A 25,037-nucleotide genomic window follows, 5' to 3' on the forward strand; every position below is an offset into this window, starting at 1 on the left:
AGTTGATAAAGAGCGACAAATATAAAAGCTAACGCACTGTACACTACTTATCATGACGAACCCCCAAAAATAAGTTGTCTATTAATTAATATAAACAGAGTAAAGTAGTTAATTCAAACAGCATATTCAATTATCAAAAAAGTTTACATAATGTGCATAACTGATAGGCTACCACCTAATATAAATAATGATACTGAATACTATAACTGACAGCGAACTGCCTAATTCAGAAGAAAGCGTGCACACTAACATACATGATATGATACTGATAATGGAAAAAATCACCATTAAGAAAGATAACGTATATTGACCAATATACCTCTTACAAATATACGAAAAGGTCAAGGCTAAAGTGGAGGAAAAGACAACAGAGAATAATACCCACCAGAAAGGACGTTACATTTTGCACTGGCGAACAAGAAATAAAATTTTTCATGAAGTTAGAACAATGAGACTCCGAATTGGGTCATGGGGCAGAGAAAACATGAAAGGCGACACTGGCAAAAGGAATTGAATAAATTGAGAATGTTCCAATAAAAAAAGATGAGAAGGGGAAGACGTGAATTACAGACTGGGGTGAATGAAGGGAGGAATTGGACACCGTAGGAGAGGGAATACGTCGAAACAAAAGAGGTATGACAAAAATACAGATAAATATTAAGAAAGAATTAAAAGAAAAACTTTGCAAAAGAAGTGAAAAAAAGTGGAAGAAAATTATTTATGACAAACATATATAGATGCTAAACAAAGAATGAAAAAAAAAAAACTTTGCAAAACAAATAAAAAAATATGGAGGATGATAATGAATCAAAATCATAAAGAAGGATCCTTCAAGCACAAGGTCACGGTATGAGCTGCTTTACAAAAGGATATTGACATTACCTATACCAGTGGATTAATATTTGCAATGAGATTAGAATCCTCCTAGGAAACAACTATATTGCAATTTACTACTAACACCATACTGAAGTAAGATAAAAAATTATGGTAACCCCATGCGCGTAGAATTCTCGAGTTACACTGGAGTAACTAGACCGTCAGTCTAGAAAAAGACAGAAATAAACGGTATGACCTAGACACTACTGGTTAAGGACGCGCCAACTGTTTTAAGATTTTGATACATCGTATCCCAAGATAGAGAAGTGCCTAGTGGAGGGGCTGTAAACCCCTCGGGGGAGGAAATGGCCCATAAAATATAGTTGATGGGCCTTTCACCCTTGAGACCAATAGTAACCACATCTTTCAGTTCAGTCCATTTAATAAGGATTCCTACAGCAGTGGTAGAAAGTCGTACAACATGAACATGTCTGCCTTACAGCGTGTTAAAGGTTTCTGATACATAATCTGTCCCAGGGTACGAAAGTGCATATATGTAGTGATGGGTTGTGGACCCCTTGACGGCAGGAAATGGCCATAAATTCCTCTTCTGCTGAGAACATCAGAACCACACTTCCTCTCCTTTAGAATGCTAGCAATAGCATTCACGCTATCCACAGTGATGTAAAAATCATCAATTGCCCGGAGGTATGGGGTTTAAGTCCCGTACTTGTATTGCTATGGCAACAAATGGATGCAAATTTACACGATAGGCGTCAGTATTTTGAATGTGGATGTAGAGAGATTAAATGCACAAAATATAAATTTCTAAGAAGGGAAAACTATTGTTCCGCCACTTACTGAACAAAGGCAATATCTAACCGACTTTACAGAAAAGAAAGGGTAGCTGTGATGATTGATTTAAATGCAAAAGAAAGTAACAGAGAAAAATATGATATTTATGGAGGTATGGATTTCATGAAATACATGAAAATGAAGAAAGTATTGCGGAAATGTGTTTGGAAAGAGACGATTGTGAATACACGGTTTCCAAGGCTAAATCTTAATTAATAAATATTATTGGGAAAAAGAAAATGTTGAGGAAAAGAGATTGTGTATTTATTAGTACAGTTTAGATGGAACAGCAAGTATACGTATGCAATGGAGGTATATTATTTATAATCATGTTCTTGAACCCAAAGTTGAAATAGATATAATTTATGTTAGATGGGAAAAGGTGCAAATATGGTTTAAGATAAGAACAGAGAATAAAATTCCTAAGCTGTGGGAAGAGGAAATCAGAGGTTATTAAAGAAAAAATATTTTGGGGTATAATTGCAAGTAGAGATCAAATACAGGTATAGTCTAAGGAATAATGCAGTTTAGAGGAAATTTAAAGGAAAATGTGACAAGTAATATAATTAATAAGTAGATGTAAGCAAGTACTTTAAGGAGATTAAGATGCTGCTATATTGCGAAAAATGCAGAAAAAGGTTAATGAACACGTATATCTCACAGGAGAAGAGGCAAGTGGAGAGATTTTGTGCGATAAATGTTGTGCTTATTTCAAGATTTGTAACATTTCATGGATAGACGAGAGACAGAGGTGAATGAAGCAATGAAGTAAACAGGGTAACTTTTGAGGTCTAATAAAAGAAAGACCACAGGGAATCTCTTGTAACACATGCAAAGTGTGTTAATATATATATATATATATATAAATTTATATATATCTATATATATATATATATAAAATATATATATATATATATATGGGAAAGTGAGTGGCTTAATGCAAAAATAGGTAACAGACTAGAAAGTGTTATATCTCCATGGGTGGTGGGTAATTATTTTGACAGAATGACGTGAAGCAGTAGAGATACTACGTCATAGGATACAAAAATGGGTCATGATTAGAGCATGATGACTATGTCGAGAAACTGCATCAACTAGTGAAAATTTCAGTGTTTGAAAAAAATGGTTGAGGGTAAATGTGAGCAAGAGAAAGGTTAAAGGGGTAAATGGAACGAACGTTCATGGATGATTGAGGAATGGTAGTAGTTAGGTCATACTCGTACTTAGGAGTAAATGTCCTGGATGATGGTAGGAGAGAAAAGGTCAGATACAGAACAGGTGAAACGAGAATGTGCCCGGATATGTACAACATGCAATGTAAAAACTGAAAGCTTTAGGAACCGTTAAAAAATGAAAAAGTGGTAACATGTTAGCAGAGGTGAAAGGATGGAAAACTGTTTTGAAATTATTCTGTCACGAAAAACAAGTGGAGGAGAAACGTTTGTAAAAATGTGTTTAATTAGGTGTATTCAATGTATACTGAAGACTAATTGGTAAAAATGTGATAAACATTCATCATCTTTCCCAACCTCATTTCAAAGGTATTTGAAACTACTGAAATAAAAAAATGAGCTAGGTGTTTTGCTCTAGAGGAATAGGTTATAATCTTGAATTAATTGCCTCGAAGAGCCCATTTCAAACAAAATTACAAACACAAAACAGAAAGTTAGAGACTTAGAGCAGAGAACCTCAAAGAGTTCAAGAGACATTCTGAAGAACCCTTTTCATCAGGGAGAAAAGGGGCCGAGTCGTCTCGAACCTGTTCGCGAAAGCATATTCAAATTCTATAAGTCAATGGTTCTCAACCAGGGGGAAATTCGCCCCCTATGGAGGAATTTAAGAATTTCAGGGGGGGGGGGGGATTGTGACCACAGATTGGCAGGCTCACACTGGCTCTAGGACCACACAAAATGCAGTGCGTTTCAGTCCGCACTACTGAGAGGTCATGCAGTGCTATCTCTTCTCTACCTTGTGTGTTTGTGTTAGTATTTTGTTGCATAATAATTTGAATGTACCTTTTGATGCAGACAATTTTGGAAAGGGGGGTAGGGGTGAAATGATATTCTGAAATATGGTGAAAAGGGTGCACGGGCCAAAAAAGGTTGAGAACCACTGCTCTAAATTGTAGTTTATGTCAATCGCAAGTTCGTTGTCGAATCTTCAAGATCAAGCGGATGAAGATGTTCGTTCTATTTTGTTTTTGTTTGTTTGCTTGTAAGGTGTTTTTCCGTTGCATGGAACCAGTGGTTATTCAGCAACGGGACCAACTGCTTTACGTGATTTCCGAACCACGTCGAGAATGAACTTCTGTCACCAGAAATACACATCTCTCGCACCTCAATGGAATGGCCGAGAATCGAACTCGCGGCCAACGTGGTGCCACGCCAACACCATACCGACCACGCCACTGAGGCGCTTTACAGATGTTTGTTCTCATTTCCTGTCTTATATAGTGCTGTCTTCATAATTATACAGTATTTTATTGCATATTGCATTTCGGCCGTCACGTTATAGCGATAAACCAGGCAATGGCTGCGATGAAATCATACTGCAGGTCCTTTTCCCAATTCATAATATCCTAAATTTTTCATATTCGTTTTGTGAACACTTGTTTCACTTCGCTCCATGTGGTAATTCACCCTTACCTTTGTATTTCCTTCGAGTTCATGCATTCTACCCTTTGTAAATTACCCGCATCTTCAATAGTATTTAGTATTTTCCATATTTCCCGTCTCGCCCAATCATTTATTCCCTGCCTTTCCTCATTTCCAAAATTTACGTCAACGTGTCAATCGAATCTGACAGATTATTCATCGAGGACCAATATTTGAAAAAGCTACCTTATGCCACGAGAACGCAAGGGTCATAATGATTTTGTTCCTTGACACCCTTCCCCGCCTTCCCAGCTTGAAAGGCAAGGGGAATCTTGCGAGGGATGAGGAGGAGGAAGAGAAGGGGAGAGGAAGGGAAGGAACGGGAGTGAGAGTGTGTTGTAAGACAGCAGAACCAGCTGTGGCAGCATCGCTGTATCAATAAATCCTTATTGACGCTCCTGCCTATTCCACAGATTGCAAAACACGGGATGCGCTGTTCCATTCCCTCAATGATAAATCAGCACAGCCCACCAACGTAACAGCTACCGATTCATTCATTGCGTTCTCTCTCTCTCTCTCTCTCTCTCTCTCTCTCTCTCTCTCTCTCTCTCTCTCTGCCTGGGACGAGCAGTGATAATGGAAACATTGGCAATCAGGCTGACATAACCTCTGCCATAACAAGACTTCATTCCTGATATCAATTCGTACAGCGCAAGATGGCAGGGCAGTTCCTTGTACAGAGTATTCAAGATCCCCTGAGATACCGAAAGCGGCCCATTACCCGCTGCGATCAAAGCCAACCTCATCTCGCATCGACCTTGACCCAGTTTGACCTCTGCGTGTGTCAAAGAACTTGCAGCTTTAATGCCGCTGGTGTTGGCCGAATTTAGCAATGGCGGGGTGGGTAAGGTAGGGGGGAGGAGGAACCACACTTTGGCTAAGGATAATAATACACGGAGGTGCTCACCCACAAGAGCTCTCTGATGCCTTCTCTCTTTTCCTGGCCTCGACTTCGCACCAACCCCCCCCCCCTCCCCCACCATCACCCCTTCCGTTACAGCATTTCATTTCCGCCAAAGACTAAGGTTGCTGTCGTTGTTATTGACGATACCGTTGATGTCTTGGCCTGATTAAGAAGGGCATATGCCAGCACGGGCTCTTGCTCCTTGAGCAACCTGAACACATATGCCTAACGGAGATCAGAGATCAATATACAGTTATCAAATGGAAATATTCAGTCAGCCATCAATTCTATCATTCACCAATTCAATCAGTCACCAAATGGAGATATTCAATCAGTCATCAAAACTATCGTTCATCAATTCAATCAGTCATCAATTCCATCACTCATCAATTCAATCAGTCACTAAATGGAGATATTCAATCAGTCATAATTTCAATCAGTCATCACATGGAGATAGAGATACCCAATCTGTCATCAATTCTATCATTCATTAATTCAATCAGCCATCAAAAAGAGATATTCAATCAGTCATCAAATCTTTAGTTCATCTTTTCAATCAGTCATCAAATGGAGGTATCCAATCAGTTATCAATTCTATCAGTCACCAAATGGAGATATTCAATCATTCATCAATTCAATCAGTCATTAATTCTATCATACATCAATTCAATCAGTCATTAATTCTGTCCTTCATCAATTCAATCATTCACCATATCAATCAGTAATTAATTATATCATTTATTAATTCAATCAGTCATCAATATTACCAGCCATCAAATGGAAATATTCCATCAGCCATCAATTCTCTTTGCCCATCTTGAGAGATGAGATCGCAATACGGTTTTGCATACAGTAAACCAATGCAGAAAAAACATGCACTTATCGAATAATATTGAACTTAAAACATTTAATTTCAATGTATTCAATCGTTATGACGGGAACTACACGAAATTCCCAGAACAAAACTTTCGATATTCTCTACGAACCCCAATAAGAAACTACTCAGATTATCTTAAATCTGATAACTGTATAAGATTCCTAAAAATAACTTCAACTCATTCGCGACCAGAACCAACCACCTGGGCCCTTTCGAATTCCAAGAATGATCGAACTGGAATAACTGGAATGGAGTCTCGTTGAAAAACCATCAACGACCTCATTCTTCTTGAAATTTCAATGTGTTTACAAAAAAGAAGTCAGATGTGAAGGGTACATTGCTTCTCTTACGTAGCGCAATTCTCTTATCTGGTGTATTCTTTTTAGAACTGGGAAAGTACATAATTCTCTTAACTCGAGTATCCCTTTAAGGACATGTAAAGTAAATTACTTATCTGGTGTATCCTTTTTTAGGACAGGTAATGTCAATTCTCTTATCTAGTGTAACCTTTTCAGGATTGTGAAAGTAATTCCCTTATCTAGTGTATCCTTTTTTGGGACAGTTGAAAGTAATTCTCTTACCTAGTGTATCCTTTTTTTAAATAAAGCAATTATCTTTTCTAGTTTATCCTGTTTAGGGCAGGTAAAGTAAGTCTCTTATCTAGTATATAATTTTTAGGAGAGGTAAAGTAAATCCCATATCAAATGTATCCTATTTAGGATATTTAAAGTAATTCTCTTATCTAGGGTATCCTATTTTTAGAATGAAGTATTTCTCTTATCAAGTGTATCCTCTTTAGGACAGGTAAAATTATTCTCTTATCTATTGTAATGTTTTCACGACAGTTAAAAGTCATTCTCTTATCTAGTGTATCCTTTTTGGAACAGTGAAAGTTATTATCTTGACTAGTGTATCCTTTTTTAGGACAGTTAAATTAATTCTTTGGAACAGTTAAGAATGATTCTCTTATCTAGTGTATCCTATTTGGGACAGTGAAAGTATTCTCTTAACTAGCGTATACTTTTTAGGACAAGTAAAGTAATTTTAATATCTAGCGTATTCTTTTTAGAAAAAAAAAAAGTTATGGACCTGGAAAAAATAAAAAGTAGGATCCAACTCCGAAACAAGTAAAAGATCCACCTTTGAAGACAAAAGCTTGCTAACAGATTAAAAAGAAAAAATATTCCACGGTTACTCTGAGGAAAATAAAAAGCTAATTACTCTTGGCATAAGACGGCATCTGAATCCGAAATTAACGACTGATACCCTAAGGTCAATATATCCAAGGGGGGGATAACGACTGACCCAATGGGCAATTAACGAAGTGGAAGGACTCGACCAAGAGTCTTTGTTTTACGAGAAGACGAAGAAGAAGAATTTCCCGAAATCAGACGTCGACTCTCAAGAAGCCCCACAGAGGAAAAGGATTTGACATTAAGTGTGGAAGAGCCCCTGACCTAAGCTCTAAGAGCACAGTACCCCGGCTGGAGCATTATACACACAATCAATACGCTGCCACCCAGGACGCCCAAGAGGGTGAGGGTGGCATGGGAGCGGGGGAAAAGGGGAGGGAGGGCTGTTGCCACGGCCCTCGCCCCATTTCCCAGTGCCATCCCTTCCCCTTCCCCATCCTTCCCCTTCCCAACATCACCTCTTCCCAAACTTTCCCTTCACCCATCCGTGGTCCCCACGGAGCCATCTACCAATACGTTCCAAAATCTCACATCACTTCCATGCACTTAACCACTCGTCATTCATAACCAATTATCTCCGTACATACACACACACACACACACACACACACACACACATATATATATATATATATATATATATATATATATATATATATATATATATATATATATAATATATATAATTATCACATCACCGTGATTCATATAAATCATTCGAGCTACAAATGTCCTTTAATATCTAATTCGCTCTACCTCGGAATTGATATATTTTCATTTACGTATGTACGAAGGGGAATTTTTAGTTGATAATAACTTCGTCCCCTCATGGGATCGAACCACCGTCCGTGTTCCCGTCTCCACTGGACGGTGGTTCGATCCATGAGGGGACGAAATTATTATCAACTCAAAATTCCCCTTCGGTACATATATGAAAATATATCAATTCCGAGGTAGAGCGAATTAGATATTAAAGGACATTTGTAGCTCGAATGATATATGTATATAAGATGATATATATATATATATATATATATATTAATATATATATATAAATTATATATATATGTGTGTGTGTGTTGTGTGTGTGTATGTGTGTGTGAGTGTGAGTGTGAGTGTGAGTGTGAGTGTGAGTGTGTGTGTGTGTGTAAACCTTGAATATCTGACAAAGAACGGAACCTAATCAGGCATAGCAAATTCAAACGTCATTCGAGACCTACCTTCATATAGATTTCAGGATAAAATATCTTTAGAGAACAGACGCACAACTATAACAAAATAATTTCCTATCTGACATCTTTAAATTACAAGCTTTTTATGAGAAAAGACCTTTTAAAAGCCTACATTCCATATTTCATACAAAAAAAATGGGTAAGATCTTTCTGTCAAGATCGGATTACGACGAATTTAGTGAATTGAACGACGCCACCAAAGTACTTTGACACAACCTGATCCTCCTACCACGACTGGCTTGAATGCGTTGACAGAATTTAATGGTTAAAAGTAGTTCGATGTCCCTCAAGATTGCTATAATAAGGGGCTTACTCCTGTATGAGTTTACGGAACTTTAGGACAACACATGTTATATAACTTAGCCCTTCTATCACGAAGGGCCAATATGAGTTCACGAGGAGTTCATGAAGGTATATACATATACTTTAATGATGAAAACCCAATTTGTTATGCCACAGCCTTCCTACCACGATGGTTTACATATATATATATATATATATATATATAGTATATATATATATATATATATATATATAAGTTGCTTAGAAGCTATGGATGAAAAGGTACTTATATATATCGCAGCTCTCCTAACAAGATGGAATTAAACGAGTTTATAGACCTGAATAACTTAAACATACTTTTATGACCTCGGTCTTCCCTCACTATGGGTTTATGTTAATTTATATAAATCAATAAAAAAAACACACATTTCTGTCCTATCACATGGGCTTTCTGTAAGCTTTTTAAGCTTAAAAGACAAAACCTTATATGAAAAATACCTACCTCCAGTCCTCCAGTTATACTGAGTTTTATCATGAGATAATACACCACGCTTCTCTTTTTCGAGAAAGACTTATATGACGTGATAGATCTTCACGACAGGCTCATAGGACGTCACAGATCTTCGTGAAGCTTACAGGACGTCACAGGTCTTCACGAGACTTATTAGGACGTCACAGATCTTCACAAAAGGCTTGTAGATCCCAACGAAAGGCTTATATGAAGTTACAGATCCTCACAAAAGGCTTATATGACGTCACAGACCCCCACAAAAGGCTTATATGACGTTACAGATTTCACAAAAGGCTTATATGACGTCACAGATCTTCAAGAAAGGCTTGTAGCACGTCAAAGATCTTCATGAAACTTATAGGACGTCACAGATCTTCACAAAAGGCTTATAAGACGTCACAGATCTTAACGAAAGGCTTATATGACGTTACAGGTCCTCACACAAGGCATAATTATATGACGTCACACATCTTCATGAAACTTACAGGACGTCACAGATCTTAACGAAAGGCTTATAGGACGTCAAAGATCTTCACGAAAGACTTATAGGACGTCACAGATGACGACAGACTTATAGGACGTCACAGATCTTAAAAAATTCACAAAAGGTTTATATGACGTCACAGATCTTCACGAAAGGCTTATATGACGTCACAGATCTTCACGAAAGGTTTATATGACGTCAAAGATCCTCACGAAATAAAATGTCCCCACGAAATAATTCAGCTTCCGATTCAGGACGGTTTTGGGACCTAACGTGACGTTCAGCGATACAATATAATAACGAGGGAAGTCTATCGGCTAATTTAAACTTTATCCGGATTAAATGAGCAAGGAAGAGTTCCAATTTTTTTCTCTCTCTCTCTCTTTTCTTTTCTTTCTTGCTGTGAAGTTTGGATGAAAAAGTTGGGAGGACGAAAACTTCTCAAGGCGTTCTCGACTTATCAAGGAGAAACTGCAAATTCAGCCTCATCCAATTACGATAAAAAATATAAAAAAATATCACACAGAAAAGCAATTTTTCTTGTCATATCTTGATGGTTTTATCATTTGCTAAGAATGGTTTTCGCTAAAATTTTTAAAAGGTTTATCCTAATAGTAACCACTAATAATAATAATACTCATCGTACCACGAGTCCTGAAATGGCGGGAAAAAAATTCACAGATATGTACAAGTATAAAATAAATCTACAAAGATTCCAGAAAGCTCTCTATACAGATTTAATTTATATATAGTATATATATATGTATGTATTTGGTGTATATATATATATATATATATATATATATATATATATCTATATCTATATATAATATATATACATATATATATATATAATATATATATATATATATATATATATATATATATATAATATATATATTATATATATATATATATATATATATATATATATATATATATATATATATGCACTTATACACACTGAATGGATTTGTTTTTTTGATCACTAATATCTTGATGGCTTTATTACAACTATAATGACTCGGGTCTTTCAGATTTTGATATATCATAATTTTGCTCAGTATGGTATTCGCCAAAATCTTGCAATCTCTATCATCTGTTATGAGTAATAATGAATAAACTCTTGACAGATTTATCATTTATTAAGAATGGTATTAAAAAAATTAATAAGTAGTTTTTACTGGCTATCAAGAAAGATAATCGCCAAAATTTTGATAGCTTTTTACCTATTAAGAATGGTATTCAGAAGCTTAAGAGGGTGAGGATTTACTATGAATAACGATTAACGCCATAGAGCTTCCTTTATCATTTCTGTAGGACAATCGACAAACTCCTCAAAGTATATAGAACATATTCATCAAATCAATAAAATAAAGTCAATGTCCATGTTTTAATAGAAAAAAAGATTACAATAATTCAGCTGTCTGATAAGCATATACACTAAAAATCGTACCCATAAATACATTTGCTAACAAGTGCCCCAAAATACATTCGACCACACATTACCAAACTTCTAAGCCCTATGCAGGAAAAAAGACTGAAAAAACCTGAATAACTGCATTCATCAATTTCTATATTTACGCAACAAGGCCGTAACTTGAATCGTTTAAATCACTGACCTTTCCTCTATTTCGGTTCCTTTCAAGGTGAACGGTAATCATTCTTCATACTGGGTATTACAGTGCCCGGTTCGAAACTGTTCGTTTTCATATTAGAAAAAAAAATTAGATAAGCCCTCATATATTGTCTGTAAAACGTGCCACAGTTTTTACATTCGAAATTTTGACCCTGCAACCTTGCGGTTAAACTTTCTGCTCGAAAGACAGACGCAAGAGATAAAAAATACCTTAGGTGACTCCTCATCATAAGGACCGATCCTAATTATCGGCGAATCAGACAGATGCAGAAGGTTGGAAAGTACCAAAGAAGAAGTATCAAGGAAACGTACAGATGACGAAGGCTAGAAACTGGAAGATTATGTGGAAAAGGCTAGAAACTGGAAAATTATATGGAAAAGGCTAGAAACTGGAGGATTATGCGGAAAAGTCTAGAAACTGGAAAATTATTTGGAAAAGCTTAGAAACTGGAAAATTATATGGAAAAGGCTAGAAACTGGAAGATTATGCGTAAAAGTCTAGAAACTGGAAAATTATATAAGAAAGGGTAGAAACTGGAAAATTATATGGAAAAGGCTAGAAACTGGAAGATTATGCGGAAAAGTCTAGAAGCTGGAAAATTATATGGAAAAGCTTAGAAACTGGAAAATTATAGGGAAAAGGCTAGAAACTGGAAGATTATGCGGAAAAGTCTAGAAACTGGAAAATTATTTGGAAAAGCTTAGAAACTGGTATATATGAAAACGGCTATAAATGGAAGATTATGCGGAAAAGTCAGAAACTGGAAAATTATATAAGAAAGGGTAGAAACTGGAAAATTATATGGAAAAGGCTAGAAACTGGAAGATTATGCGGAAAAGTCTAGAAGCTGGAAAATTATATGGAAAAGCTTAGAAACTGGAATATTATAGGGAAAAGGCTAGAAACTGGAAGATTATGCGGAAAAGTCTAGAAACTGGAAAATTATTTGGAAAAGCTTAGAAACTGGAAAATTATATGGAAAAGGCTAGAAACTGGAAGATTATGCGGAAAAGTCTAGAAACTGGAAAATTATATAAGAAAGGGTAGAAACTGGAAAATTATATGGAAAAGGCTAGAAATTGGAAGATTATGCAGAAAAGTCTAGAAACTGGAAAATTATATAAGAAAGGGTAGAAACTGGAAAATTACATGGAAAAGGCTAGTAACTAGAAAATTACATGGAAAGGGCTAGAAACTGGAAAATTAAATGGAAAAGGCTAGAAACTCGAAAATTATATGGGAAAGGCTAGAAACTGGAAAATTATATGGAAAATCATAAGTGGTAAAGTAGAAGTACATATCACGAAATAAAGACAGAATAACACAAGAAGCGCAAAACCCAACTCAACACACACACACACACACACACATCTGACGAAGAAAACCAGTCACCAGCAACGAGACCGAGCAAAGAACGTAACAAAAACCCAAGTTTAAGGTCCGCCTTCGCCTGCGACCACAGCCGGAAACTCATTTCCCTTGTAAGCAAGAGTCATCTCCTCGCAAACGAACCAACCGTGGCCGCAAAAAAAAAGGTAGTCTCCATCCTTCACAATTATCGTCGACGCACGAAAGGAATCCCTGCATCCATATTAAGTGATAAACTTTAAACTAAGGCAAATGGGGGGTAAACTCGCTATTAGTTTCAATGTAAAACCATGTCACTTACGCGTGAACTTAAAAAAACCGCTCTTTTTTCATAAACAGGTCATTGTTGCTCACAAAATATTAAAAATCTGCTTCTGAAAAACTAAGATAGATCCGTCAATTCCTACTGAATTGGGTCATAACACAATAAAACGAAATTAAACAAATTAAAGTGCCCGGGGTTTTTCTTCTGTTGGTATAAATTAGCTAATCTTGTTGGCCTTCGTATACATACAATAATTAAAGAATACTTAGGAAAACATGCATTACGCAAAAAAATATTTACTCTTAAGATAAAATTATTTTTTAAATTAATGTAAAATGAGATAGTCGAACCTGTTTCCAGTTCGAACAAATTATATCTAGATATTACTTCTAACTAAAGCTAAATGAAAGTCATTTAATCACACCAAAACAAACATTTAAGACCATGCTGAATATACAACTATGAGTTGTATTTTACAGCATAAAAGCAATTACAATGACTCCGCAAGCATACTTTCAAATTAAACAAAAATCTGATATAAAACAAAACTGAACTTTCAAGAATCAAACTGCACATGCAAATTAGAAATTTTAAAAAAAATGTATAAACTAATATAAAATAAACAAAATCCACGTTTCAAATTGTCAATTCAACATAAACATTACTTCAAAGGAAAAGAGTATAAACGAAAAACAATCCAGCGTTACCTAAAACAAGTTCAACGTGACCACAAGTGGCGTTGTTGACATTTGATGTTGACACGCCGCTGTTAGGAAAAAATAAATAAAAAAAGTAAAAACTGACAGAGGAAGAATTTCAAACAGTCAGCTCTTCAACTGCATTCAGTCATTCTACATATGTACAACATACTGTGTTCTTCGTAATGTTCAAACATAAACATACCTATGACTTCCCTTTCAACAAAATATTTCATAGTCTGCCATTCTCATTACAACTGGGAACTTATATGTGCACACGTCTATGTATGATGTGTATATACACGTACATACATACATACAATGTATATATAAAAATACTTGTAATATATATATATATATATATATATGACAGTATATATATATATATATATATATATTATTATATATATATATATATATAATGAATCATCAGCACGTTTGAAGTTATTAATCTATATATATTATATATATATATATATATATATATATATTATATACATAAGTGAACTGAATATAGCATTTAGGCCAAAGGCCAAGTACTGTGACCTATAAGGTCATTCAGCGCTGAAACGGAAATTAACAGTCAAAGGTTTGAAAGGTAACAGGAGGAAAACCTCACAGTTGCACTATGAATTAGTTGTTAGAAGAGGGTGGAAAGTAAGACGCAAGAAAGAGAATATGAAAGAAGGTACAGTAAAAGGAACGACAGGGATTGTAGCTAGGGGCCGAAGACACGCTGCAAAGAACTTAAGCAATGTCTACAATGCACCACATAAGGCGCACTGACGGCACTACCGTAAGGGGGTATGTATGTATGTGTATAACTGAATCACGAAAGTTTGGAACATGATAAATCCATAAATAAATACATAGAGAACCATTTCAATGTAAATTCAGTATTTATAGGAACCCAACCAACAACTTAACTTATGTTCATTTCTATTCAGGCCACCATCAAAATATCAATTTTTTCTTCTATGTTTTTACGAGCATTGTGCATTGTCAGTCCCCAATATTTGGATCAAGAAATTGAATACATACGAAAAATAGGGAAAGATTGATGTTATCCTTCACATATATTAGATATTTGTTATAATAAAGCCCACAAAAAGTTTTATAGTGTAAGTAACACGGAGAAAGAAAATTCTAAGAACAGTCTCAGTTTGCCTTATTTTAACAGCTTTGAATCCATTAAATCATTGTTAAAAGCCTTTAAGGTCAACCTTGTTTTTTTCCTATACTAACACACTAAAAGGAATGTTAATAAAAAATGGCCCCAGGGAAAGCAACAACATAATATATAAAATTCCATGTATGGACTACCCCCCTCTTTTTATCTCGGACAGTCGAGCAAGGGCTTAGAAGTAAGATTAAACCAGCATAAAACTGGGCAAACATTTAATGCAATATTCATTCATTTAAGTAAAAACAACCACTGGATAAATGGGATTGGTAGTTCAGTAATTGCAGGATCAAAAGATATCTTATCACGAAATCTTATAGAATCTGCCCTAATAGAACTTACTTCCCATGGTAATTTTAATATTAGTCGTGGCCTGTTTCATTTAGACCCTTGTATTTGTAACATGTTTAAGAATGACCTCAAAAATATAATTACAGACTTAAATACAAATTAGTTGCCTTAGAGATATCTTCGTTGTATATGTATGTTTAATATGTTTTGTACTGTCAATTCCTCATGTAAGTCAGTTTGTCTGCTGAGTAAAGGACGTTTAGTCGAAAGATTTTGCAGAGACTCCGTTGTTTATTATTCCATCCTGGCTTATACCTTTATGTGTGTGTGTATATATATATCTATATATATATATATATATATTATATATATATACACACACTTTTCTGAGATGTTTGAGAAGCACCGCCTAATGTGAAAATAAATAAATAAATATATATATACATACACAATCACTCACACACACACACACAAACGTCCATACAACTGAGACCAATATATACATAATTTCTTATTAGGTTTTGATTTACTTTCATATAATCAACGCTACCTCTAACCATAATAAGTCATGAAACGAAGGAAACTTACTAATTACCGTAGAAACCAAGCAGCGCTTCCCTCCCTACCTAGTCCACGTACAAATATGTATATAAATAAATGAATTCATTAATCAATCAATAAATAGGGAAGCAGCACGACATTACCGATGCATAAGCAGCAACTCGGTCCATAACCTGAAGAGAATATCTCATAGCGGACGAGATCTCATTATGACTTAAGTAATGCAATTCGCGAGACAACATACATAATTTAACAGAGGCAGCGCTGAAATGGGAGTCATTCCGTGTCGCGTTTGCTGGTAAAGGTGTATTCCAATTAAACGTTCCTAATGTCTTATAATTAAGGAAAGAATGACGAATGTCTTTGCCGAAAATGACTGATGTTACGATATTCAGGAATGCTGGCTGAAAGTGGTGTTTTATATATATAATATATTATAATATATCTATATATATATATATATATATATATATATATATATATATATTATATATATATATATATATTTATAATATATATATATGTGTGTGTGTGTGGTGTGTGTGTGTGTGTGTGTGTGTGTGTAGACTGTGAGCGCGCGCGCGCTTATACTCGGGACTGATGTATTTCGAAATCAACGGACCGTTTTACAAAGTGGAAAAAGAAAGTCTGAACCTCAATACATTAAGCACAATAAAAGAATCTCAAAACGTTTAAGCCAATGAAAAACTGAAGTTAATAAAAGAATGGCAAAACGTTTAAGCCAATGAAAAACTGAAGTTAATAAAATCATGGAGACTATTAAATGCCAAATCTAATCAAACCATTCATCAGCTCCCATGCAAAAATGACTGGCATTAAAATTAGGCAAATATTTTATAAAACGTCATCATCATAACCGATTTATGAAGTGACAAAAAAAATAGTGATAACTTTATATATATATATATATATATATATATATACATATAATATATATATATATATATATATATATATATAGTCTATATATTAAAGAACTAAAAACAACACATTTCACACATAATGATAACAAATCCGATCACGTTGCACTAAAAGAAAATCAAGTTAAGACAAAGAATAAAAATGTTGGAAGCGGGACTAAGCTAAAATACGAGATATCATAGGAATATATATATAAAAAAACATTTACGAATGCCTCTACGACAGAACGAAATTCAATTTATAGGACATCAAGACAATAAAAAAACCGTACCAAGCAGGATTTACAACGATAAATAATCCACTAACAATCCTGTCCTCGTTCCCAAAGTGTACGAAAATTGAAACCCCAAAAAGAGAAAGAAATGTTCGACAAAACAAATATAAATTTTCCATTCCACCCCACGGACCAGAAGGGTGGCAGACGGGGGAGGTAAGGGAGGATAGGAGAGAGAGAGAGAGAGAGAGAGAGAGAGAGAGAGAGAGAGAGCGAGAGAGAGAGAGAGAGAGAGGCGGGGGTGGGGGATAGAGGCATTCATCTCTACCAATGTGTCATTCTCGGGGCTAAAGTTGTGTCGCAGAGCTCCATAAATCACATTAAGTAAGGCCTCGTAAAACATGCTCGCAATACCAAATGAAAAACTTCTCGGATCTTGTTGCAGAGTTGCAAAACAGCCCATCCGCAGAGACGCTTTAAGGTTCACTTCTGGGATAGTACTTGTATAAAAAAGAAAAAAAAAAACGTACACACACATACACAACCGCTCTCATTTTATTTTTTTATTTCTATTTTCATCGGTTTCATCCTGGATTCAGATGGCTTCCCCGAAGCCTTCCCATTTTCATGGAATGTCATTTAGAGGGAAAGTTATGACCATATGACGCACATACTTCTACACATTTAATTCTATTTCGACAATGCCCGACCTGTAAAGAATAGAACACCTTAAAGAATAGAACACCTTTCCAGCATAACAGGTATCAAGTTTGATAGGAATTAAATCCACTGAGAAGTGTCGGGCACTGAAACTGTAATTATTATGCATGGACCCTGAAAATGAAAGACATCACCCGATGGGGAAGATGATTATGTGTGTGTATATATATATATATATATATATATATATATATATATATATATATATATATATAATGTATGGAGATACAATCCACAATGATGCAAGATCCTTCTGTAGCTTTATAAAATATATATTTCTTGTACAGCAACTTATAGCTTTAGACCATCAGTTGTGGTCTTGTTCACTAAAATGTGAACAAGACCACAGCTGATGATCGGAAGCTATAAGTTACTGTACAAGAAATATATATTTTATAAAACTACCGAGGGATTTTACATCATTGTGGATAGCATCCCCATTTACTTAGAGGTACGACATAGTACCTAGTTTATACATACATACACACACACATACATACATACTACATAATATATATATATATATATATATATATATATATATATATATATATTATACTTCTACTACGATAAATACTCCACAAGCTTCGGATATGACAGGGACAATCGGCTACCGTACCTATATGGACTGAATGCCAGGATGTTGCAAGTTGTAGTTGAGTTATATGGAGTTCAACTTTTAATACTCGTACCAGATGGATTTAAGAAGTTAAAGTTACGAAAGTCTGAGAGAGAGAGAGAGAGAGAGAGAGAGAGAGAGAGAGAGAGAGAGAGAGAGAGAGAGAGCTGTTACTTACAACTCGATTTTCGACCTTACACAATCAACATGAAACTTTCAAGACACAAAAACGTCTTCACTCCAAACATCCCTTCAGCAAAGGAACCTTCTTAACGACATCCTGGAAACCACATTCCCTTCTGATTGACTCGAACTCAACGCCAGCCTCCTCGAAAGCCAAACCAGAGTAGAAAGAAAATTTCCTTTAGATTTTTCGGAGTCGATGTTTATGAGCTGTTTCAATTCCAGTCATTGAGTCACGTACGAAGTATTGTTGTTCGCCCCGACTCGTTTCAAGTGATGGAAAACCAATACCCCTAATGCCACTCGTCGTCGCGCTGAGTTGCAATGCTATGCAATAATCCATGCAACATCGTCTGGGGAAAGTTAAGAATTTGGCAGGCTTTTGTTTATTGTTTTTGGCAGACGTTGTAAGGTACTCTCAAATTAAGCTGTAGTAGATTCACATCAACCGCGCATTTGATGTCTAAGCCAGTCCATTACGGGGGTCATGATTGGCTGTTGATTAGCCAATCACAAGGGCTGGAAACTGTCTCTGTCAAGAGTTCACATGGGGAAGGCTCTATGTTCCACCTCTCCTGAGGGAGGCGTCTTTCAGAAGAGGTGGAACATACATCCTGCCTATGTGAACTCTCGAGAGAGACCGAGAGTTTCCAGCCCTGTGATTGGCTTATCAACAGCCAATCAGGAGCGCCGTAAGGGACTGGCCTAGACATCAAATGCACGGTTGATGTGAATTTACTATAATCATGTACCGCTGACTCTAACCTTATGAAAAACTCGCTTATATTGAAAAGATCTTGTTCAGTACAATAATTGTCTCTTTTAATTAAATTTTCAGTATATGGCGGGTGATGACAAACAATTTTATTTCATATTTGTTATATGCCTTTTCATAGATTACATAATGGCAATAACAAAAGAAGCACAGAAATACATCATAATCTTCATTTTTATACAAATAAGTTTTTAGCTTTGTGTACGAAAATCAGAACATAAACGTAGCTATATAAATTGACATAATAATTTATCAACTTCTAGCTGAGCCTTGCTACAATTCAAGTAATTCTGTAAAACTATTAAAGAAAAGTACGGCATTTCTAAAGTAAATAATTCCAGCGAGAATCTTAATATCTTAATACATATTCGCTCATGGCAGAGTAGCACCATTCCCCTAACATGATAGAAGGAGAGAGAGAGAGAGAGAGAGAGAGAGAGAGAGAGAGAGAGAGAAAAAAAAAAAAAAAAAAAAAAAAAAAAAAAAAAAAGAAGTCTTCGCACATCCTACATTTTCCGCTTCCGAATTCAAATTCCTTCTCGTCTTGCCACAACTCCTTTTTCCGGGCCCTCTTCTTCCTCCTACTCCTCCTCCTTTAGCAGCCTCCGACCCCTTCATCACATCCCAATCTTGCCAGAGCATCCCTTTACCTACCCCGTCCTCCCCCCGCCCCAACCACCCCCTTTTCCACCACCATGACCCCTAACCAAACCCTCGTTTGCCTCCCACCCGGGCCTCGAACTACAACCATTTTTTGGGGTTGGAAAAAACCATCCGCCGTATCCAGGCCAAAGCCATTAGCTATAAATATATATATATATATATATATATATATATATATATATATATATATATATATATATTAGAGATATATATATATATATATATATATATACATATACCATATATTATATATATATATATATATTGTACAACGAAGTTCACAGAAGTCTATTAATATTTCCATATCTCGCTGCACTGCTTGAACTGCCATGACTGCTGGTGACTCTCTCTCTCTCTCTCTCTCTCTCTCTCTCTCTCTCTCTCTCTCTCTCTCTCTCTCTCTCTCTCTCCCCAAATCCCTCCGACCTCCTTACCATCCTAAACCTCCATTTCCTTCAATCTCCACCAGATCTTTCATGAATTCGTTTTCAATTTTACCTCCTCCTCCTCCTCCTCCTCCTCCTCTTCTCTTAACTTCTGCCTCTTTGTGCATTTTTGAAATTGCCTCTGGTTTCCTACGCTGTGATTTATTGACGTTAGCCAGTTACAATTACATGTATCTGTCACATTTTCTCTTTATCATCTTCTTTTGTTTACTTATTTTCTCTTAACTTTTATTTTGTCTTCACCCTTTTCATTAACCATCTAATTGTACGGGTTCTATGCAGGTTTATTATTATTATTATTATTATTATTATTATTATTATTATTATTATATACAAGATAGCTGCTCCATCAGCTGCATTAATTTTATCGAGGTTCTTCTCTATTTTTCTAATTATGGTTTTATCATCGTTGCTTAAAATGGTGAGCAACGCGCCGAAGGTTGGCATGTCGAAAGTAGGTAATTATTATTATTATTATTATATTATTATTATTATTATTATTATTATTATTATTATTATTATTATTAGTGTACTTAAGAAGCAGACCCTCTCTCAAGCATACTTTATTCAAAGTAAGGGCTACTTCAGCAGCGTTACACTTCTAGAGTTTCTTCGAAAAATAGAGAAGAGCCTCTACAAGTGTAATGCTGAAGTAGCCATTACTTTTAATAAAGTATAATACTATGATTATTATTATTATTATTATTATTATTTATTATTTCTTATATTATTATTACTGTTATTATTATTTATATTTGTTCAAGACCGGTGTCTGGTTTTCTCAGACTGGTTTTCTCACAGATAACGAGGAAACATCGTGATTTTTGACAGTAGCAAAGAATGTTTACAGGCACAAGTATACGCATTTGTTTAATTTTTAATGCGAGTGATATTTTTTTAGCTGTACTGCAGATTTGAACTGGACAAGCTCTCGAAAGCTTCCATCTGGATCATTTTCAATTCACGCGCGTATGTTACATTACAACACTCTCAAGAGCTTATATATGATTTGATTTTGCCCAAGCACTTACAAATTTTGTATTTGCTACCATTTTATAGCCTTTGTGAAGTGTAATTTTATTATCATTATTATTATTACTTTATTATTATTATTATTATTATTATCATTATTGTGTGTGTGTGTGTGTGTGTGTGTGTGTGTGTGTGTGTGTTTTTAAACAATAATTTACGGTTAAATCATCCTATTAACCAGCGCACAATTGTGTATATTTTTCCACTGAGTAGCTACAGCATTCATATTATTTTGAAACAACAACAACAACCACAAAAATATGATAATAATAATAAGAGTAGAATATAGACTTTCGCCCAAAGGTCAAGCGGTGGGACCTACGTGGTCATTCAGCGCTGAAATTGACAAGTAAAATGGTTTGAAAGTTGTAACAGGAGGAAAACCTCGCAGTGGCACAATGAATCAATGACTAGAAGGACGAAAGTAATTTGAAAGAGATCATGAACGGAGGTACAGTAAAAGGAATGAAAGGGGTATTATTATTCCCGTAGGGGGCTACTGCCGTCAGTGCACCTCATGACTGTACGCATTACTTCAGGATCTTTGCAGCGACCCTTCGGCCCCTAGCTGGAACCCTGTTCATTCCTTTTACTGTACCTCCGTTCATGATCTCTCTGATTACTTTCGTCCTTCTAGCAATTGATTCATTGTGCAACTGAGAGGTTTTCCTCCTGTTCACACCATTTTACTGTCAATTTCAGCGCTGAATGACCGCGTAGGTCCCACCGCTTGACCTTTGGGCGAAAGTCTGTATTCTATTCTATTGTTATGGTTAATATTATTGTTGTCGTTTCAAAATAATGTGAATGCTGTAGCTACTCAGCGGAAAAGTATACACGGGGATGATGATAATAATGGTAGGAATAAAAGTGCGGACAGTCGCTGGAGGGACCACCAATTCTAAACGCGCCACGGGTCGCTCCAAATCGGGAGCGAGTGCCTGGGAATAACAATGCGTTTCACGCTAATCCAATATGATGTATGTGACACCGGAGCAGCGTGGAATTGTACAGGGAGCGGATATCCACTCGACTAATGCAATAGTGAGGAACATGGGACTGATATGCCCTTCTGGGAAATCAAGCAGAATGCCTAGCTTTCATACCATTAAAATCTACACGGGTGTCACTCGAGGGTAGCTACAGGAATAGTAAGTTGAGGGAACGCTTGTACGCACGTAGATATTTTACGTGCTTTTTTCCTTCGTTCTTATATGCTAGGAGCACTAGATAATGATTACTAGTCATAAATAAAGACTTTATATTATCTTTTCAATAGCCAAAAGTTAGCACCTTAACAGAAAGTTTCGGATGAATAGAACGTTCAAAGACAGAAAAATGAAAGGGCAACGATTTGAAAACAGAAGTTACAGCCTTGACCATAATGTTTCCAAAGAATAAAAGGATAAGTATCATTATTATTCAGAGGATAAAACCTTATTCACAAGGAACAAACCTAATTTAGGAGCCAATGACTCGAAATTCAAGCTTCCAGGTACAGAGGATAATAAGAAATACAGACAGAAGATATTAATTATTAAAAAAGAAATAAAGTAATAAATAAATTTAAAAATTTTCCATAAATTAGTAAAATACAAGCTTAATTTTCTAAGGGTATTCAACACAGAAAAATGGAACGGACGGAAAATAAAAAGAACCACCAGAAAATCAAAGGGCTTCCACAGATAGAGCGAATTGGACATTAAAGGACATTTGTAACTTAACGTATATATATAATTATATACACACATAAACATACACACACATACATATACACATGCAAATAATATATATATAATATTATATATATATATATATATATATACATACATACATATATATATATATTATATATATATATATATAGATTATATACACAAACATACACACTCATACAGATACACGTGCAAATAATATATATAATATATATATATATATATACTATATATATATATATATATATATATATAATACATACATACATATAACATATATATATATATATATATATATATATACACACGTATACATACATACATATATATTACATGAATGATAGGAAATTACTAATTGGCGTCAGTCAAGCGGAATTAAAAGCTTATGTTGCTGGCTCTAATACCGCCGATGTTCCTGATAACGATCCCGATAGTAACGATAATGAATGCAGAACAATGAATACTTGTACCTCTACAATGCATCAAAATAGAATCCAATCTTGGCTCTTAACGAACCACTGACTGGATGTCAGGTTCCATAATAATCCATCATTATTAGGCTAATCAAGTTAATTACCAGGTCTGCATAAGAAGATTATGGAATGAACCCCTGTGAAATTAGAGCCAATAGCAGCCTCGATTTCAAAACACACGCGCACACACATGTACGTATATGTATATATATGTATATATTATGTTATATATATATATTATATATATATATATATATAATATATATAATAATATATATATATATATATATGGATATATATATATATATCTCAGACTATGAAAAATTTCTCAATCTCTCTCTCTCTCTCTCTCTCGTCTCTCTCTCTATCTCTCTCTCTCTCTCTCTCTTCCTCTCTCTCCTTTCTCTCATTGGTATTCTAACCCTTCAGATGCATGTAAAGTTAGAAACAATTAATCAAGTTATACATGGAGTAAACAATAAAAATTCAAAACAAATGTAGTAAAACATAAAAAAATATATAGAAAAAATGAAAACACATGGAGTAATAAAATGGAAATCATACGCAGTAAAAAAAAAACAACAAAAACACGTGAAGTAAAAAAAAAATTAAAATATGGAGTAAAAATAAAAATTGAAAACACATGGGTAAAAAATTTTGACTTAAAACACGTGAAGTAAACAGCAAAACTGTAAACGCACGGAGTAAAAAAAATAAACATTGAAAAAACAGATTAAAAATAAAAACTAAAAACACGTGGAGCATAAAACAAAAACTGAAAACCTATACAAATTGAAAACACGTGGATTAAAAGGTGCACAAATAAAAAAAAACACAAGGCACAAAAATATCAATGAAAACATAGTAAAAAATAAAATTTGGAAGCGCGCGGAGTAAAATACAAAAATTTAAAACACAGAGGAAAAAATATACATTGAACGAATATAATTCAAATTTACTTACACAACACTGTCATACATGCTATTATTTCATTCAGCGTTTACTAATGCATTGCACGGCTTGCCTTCCAAATATTCTGGAAAGCTTAAATTAATTACAAATGACTATACTACTTGCATTAGATTAAACGTGACAGCACTTGACAGTGTACATGAGAATGCACTGTGGGCAAACTATTCATTTTCTTACAATAAAATGAACTTACGGACAAAATTACACTGGCAATAGTTTTTTTTTTTTACATTGGAAAATTTGTAAAGTTTTTTATTTCCATTCGTGTTATTCCATTCAATAGAATCCCATTGTAAAAAAGGAGAGAGAGAGAGAGAGAGAGAGAGAGAGAGAGAGAGAGAGAGAGAGAGAGAGAGAGAGAGAGAGAAAACACATCAACTTCTAGCGAAATTGTTGAATAAAACGAAATTTTGAAAATTTCCAAAAACTCCGTGTCGTACATTTTTAGTTTTCTGTAAAATAAAACTAT

General features: G+C 34.9%; 1 protein-coding gene across 3 annotated transcripts in view; it reads right to left on the reverse strand.

The window, feature by feature from the left end:
• Positions 1 to 25,037, reverse strand: part of LOC135196064 (mediator of RNA polymerase II transcription subunit 20-like) — a 292,162-nt gene that overhangs the window by 178,625 nt on the left and 88,500 nt on the right. The window lies entirely within an intron of this gene.

Source organism: Macrobrachium nipponense, chromosome 17, assembly GCF_015104395.2.
Source record: "Macrobrachium nipponense isolate FS-2020 chromosome 17, ASM1510439v2, whole genome shotgun sequence".
NCBI classification, from domain to species: domain Eukaryota; kingdom Metazoa; phylum Arthropoda; class Malacostraca; order Decapoda; family Palaemonidae; genus Macrobrachium; species Macrobrachium nipponense.